This window comes from Varroa destructor, unplaced genomic scaffold (genome assembly GCF_002443255.2).
Source record: "Varroa destructor unplaced genomic scaffold, Vdes_3.0 BEIS01000005.1, whole genome shotgun sequence".
NCBI classification, from domain to species: domain Eukaryota; kingdom Metazoa; phylum Arthropoda; class Arachnida; order Mesostigmata; family Varroidae; genus Varroa; species Varroa destructor.
This window is the reverse complement of record NW_019211458.1, coordinates 32,841,233-32,845,120: the sequence shown is the minus strand read 5'-3', so window position 1 is coordinate 32,845,120 and position 3,888 is coordinate 32,841,233. Positions and strand designations below refer to the sequence as shown.

The 3,888-nt window shown below is 38.1% G+C and overlaps 1 long non-coding RNA gene across 1 annotated transcript in view; it reads right to left on the bottom strand.

The window, feature by feature from the left end:
- Positions 1-2,350: 2,350 nt before the first annotated feature.
- The window catches only part of LOC147755583 (uncharacterized), a 33,892-nt gene continuing 32,354 nt past the window's right edge, over positions 2,351-3,888 (bottom strand). Inside the window, exon 3 of the long non-coding RNA XR_015328944.1 lies at positions 2,351-3,261. This is a non-coding gene — a long non-coding RNA (uncharacterized LOC147755583). The remainder of the gene's footprint in view (positions 3,262-3,888) is intronic.

The window sequence follows — 3,888 nt, the reverse complement described above, 5'->3', positions numbered from 1 at the left end:
AGCTGATAGCACCGCGCAATGCGGCTGACCGCGAGAGGAGCGTAGCGTCCAGTTGTCAATGGTAACGCCGGATACGGACTTGGGCAAGCCTGAAACAGCTATTGTTTCGGTTGTCCTTTTACAGCATACCGTAAATGATAGAGTAAATCTAGCCACCTTTGTAATACGTTCACTTATAACTGTAAATCTGCTAAGATTTGTGGCTTATGCTTTGTTGAAATGTGTTGGTAGGCCAATAATGTCGAGCGGATACAACTTAAGAGCACGCACAAATTTGTCTTTTACATACTTCATTAATTACTTATAGATTAAGATTATTTACATACTTAATGAAAGAAGTAATATTTTAATAGAAGTAAAGAGTAAAGGAAGATGAAAGACAGTAGTTTGATTTAGAAAAGAAAAGTACATCAGTTTCAATCGGCTATATATTTGATAACTTTTAGAAGTTTCTGAATCTGTCAAGCAATTCTTTCACTTTCAAAACTTCACAGCAACAATCTACTCATTGATCACAATACTCTGAGATTCACTAAGATTTTAACGCCATTTTAAAGATGAACATTTTAATAAAGACATAAAACATCTAATCATTTACCAATTGTAGAATTATCAGACTGAGAAGGTTCCCGTTTAGCTTATCACGCCAACGATCTCTATCAGTCAATCGTATTTCCTGTGCAGCCCTATCGCTGGCAATGATGCTTCGTATGCAGATTCTACAGCCACTCGTTTGTGTATTATAATTGCTTTTACGCATGTAAAAATGCGTCAAAGTAATTATAATGCGTAAGGTAAATTTTACCATACCTAATTGTAACACTAAATATGCTTCCTCAAAAAATTGGTAAGAGCATTACGGTTTGGCATTTTTTGTGTTTGAATACGTATTAATAAATATTTATCCACAGAACTCTGTAATCGGAAAACATCAAACCTCATTTAGTTTCCTATCTTCTTTCGAATACTCACTGAATCCAACAAAGACGTGATAATCGATGAAAGAATGGTCTTAATTAAAAAGTATTTTGTAACTATTTAAATATAATTAAGTTAAACACAGTACGACAGTCGAAAGGCTAGAGCCGCACTATTCTGCCTCTCAATTTAAAGTATAGCTATTCTTAACTCGTTCGGGCAGCCCAACTTCCCTTTCCGATAAACCGTTGGGTCGATAATAGATAGATAGCTGCTTGGTCTATCAATTAAGGTCATCTGAAACACCGCTCAATCTCAAGTCTCCGGATCTTCAAAATAGTCGACGACGAGACCAGGTCCGGCGCCACGCTGATGGCAAAACTAAACTGTGTTTAGATGAATTTGAAAAACGGGAAAACTGTTTGACCCGATTGCATGAACCTATTCGAAAAATACGAGCTAAAATAGATGGATTTATAAGACTAGGGTTAGATGCCTGTAGTACAGCCCTCCCATGGTAGAATACTAGTGAATGTCAGCATGCCTAAACAAAGCGTACTCTGCGAAACAAGAGGATTTCATTACGACATTTTTATAGGTATTCTAGAAATCGTGGTAATCAATTTCTACGAAAAACACCGTTAAGCAAATGGAATAGGCAAGATGCTAATAATTGAATAGCTGATATTAGTGATCTCTGAATGTAAACTGGACCAGGTCCTAAGTTATAGTTTTTTGTGGCGTAATCATAACATGTAAGTTTGATATTTAGATGAAGCGAAGTGTTAGAAAGCGAAATATTACTCTATGATCTGACACTCAAAGAATCACAGCAGTATAGCTCGCTGAATGTAGTGATGCGTATTTTCATTATCCGACTGTGTTGCTCTCTGGTGAGCACACGCTCCTAATACTCTCATAAGAATTGTTTCATTGAATGACACTCATTTACAGAGTGGAAGGCATGTCACTCAGGAACGGGGGCATTTTCTTGTCTCTTGAAGTGAGTAGTGTGTGTAGTCGTCGTCAATTCAAGTCTCCAATATTTATTCAGGATAAACGTTTTAGTTTTACCTAGAGTTAATGATAAGCTATAATTAAAATAGGATACTGAATACAGTCTTCTTTATGCGGAACCCCCTCTGATGGTTTGTGGGAGTGTCTTTGTTGCCGGCCGTCTGTTTCATCCTTCAAACTTATCTATGGTCGAGGTTGCAAATTGTGCTGGACATTCAAGTATCAGAATTTAGAGACCGGCGATATTTCCAAATATAGTCCATACGTTTAGTCGAGTCGTTTGTAGCAATAGATAGTGCACACACTTCACGATTTGTAATAAGTTCCATATCTACAGCCAACTGCATATATGTTGGAGCAGACGACTGTATTTTCAAAGAAGGACTTGTTAAAATTGCTTTACCTACCTTAGAACATTGATTGAATATGTCCGCCTTATTTATTCCGGTCCAGAATTTATTTGACATTTATGTGCGTTTTATCCTTCCGCAAACGCTTTCCTTTGTATGTATCTGAAGAAAAGTACGGTTTTATACAACATGGACACTACCTCGCCTCTGAACGTCGTTTAGATGTTATTATATATATATATATACCGATGACGTTAGTCGTCCGTACTCCATGTCAATTTATTCGTATTAACAATTTTATGGACATTTGTCACTTGACAGTTTTCATTGTGTAAAGGGCCTCTTAATTTTCTTGAAAACATCAGTACCCTATCAACAACTGTTTTAGACTTTCAAACATCAGGCAATTCAGATATCCGGTAGGTACTGTTACTTGAATGGCCTAGATTTGGCGAAAGATTTGCTCATTTTTTGATGGTACATCTGGCATATTTATTCAGTGAACAATCGTAATCTTAATAATACGATTTTAATGTACAATCTAGTGGTACAGGGAGTTCCATTTTTTTACGCCGAGCCTAAATCCTGGTCAGTCGATATTCATACTGCATTTATGCGCAACTTAAAAGTCGCTTCTTATTGATAGTATCAATTATTGTAATTACCTAGACACGTCCTATATTGACGCCCTGAAACTAGGACACTGGCGGCACTGCGACGCTAAATACAGAATGAGCAAGGTTTTCGCCGAACGCCAATGGATCCGCATTGCTGAACGACGTGAGGAGGTCTACTTAGGTAAGTTTTCATGCAGCCGAACGTCCTGTTTCGCTGATGGCGTTTGCTTCACAGCATCAGGCAAGCCATATTCTCAAAGGATGAAGATGGTAGTCGTTATTCTTGGAAGGCTTATTTTTTCTCGCCCGCTGAACTTCGACTGCCAGATCCATATTCTAATGAATCAGTCAGCATATCACTGAAGAAATCGTACGCGATTTAGGTTAGTCGGAAAAAAGCGGGAACTAATTGTGGGGTGGACGCTCCTGGAGCAAATGTAGAGAATAGATATAGAAGAAATATAAGGCGAAAGGTTAAATCAATTTGAGTTGAAATGTAGTTGTCTATCTGGTAGAGACCTTTAGTGAAGATTTATTCTACATGTACAACAAAATAGAAGAGATTCGTTTTGCAGAACGGAATGTGCCACCTGAATCCGCGTTCCTCACATAGTGCGATATTCTTGGTACTTGTACACAGACGTACAAATGACACATAATTGGATCAGTCGTTCAGATCATAGGTAGTCGTCATGGCCGACGATTCCGTGACCAGTGTGTTGGGTAAGTTAACGATAACGCTCACGCAAGAGTTTGCATAGCGATCATGTTCATCAAAAAAGTTCTACGTTTCAATGTAAGTAAATAGTTATGAACAGGTCTGCCCTTGCAAACACGTTTGCAACATAATTAAGCGACTCCGCAAGGAAATGATGGAAGAGTCATGTGCTGAGAGGATAGAACGTTTCAAAAAAGGACGTTCAAAGATTTGTGCTGGGATTCTACTCAGTTAGCACAGGTTCAACCCTTAGACATTTTAACGATGA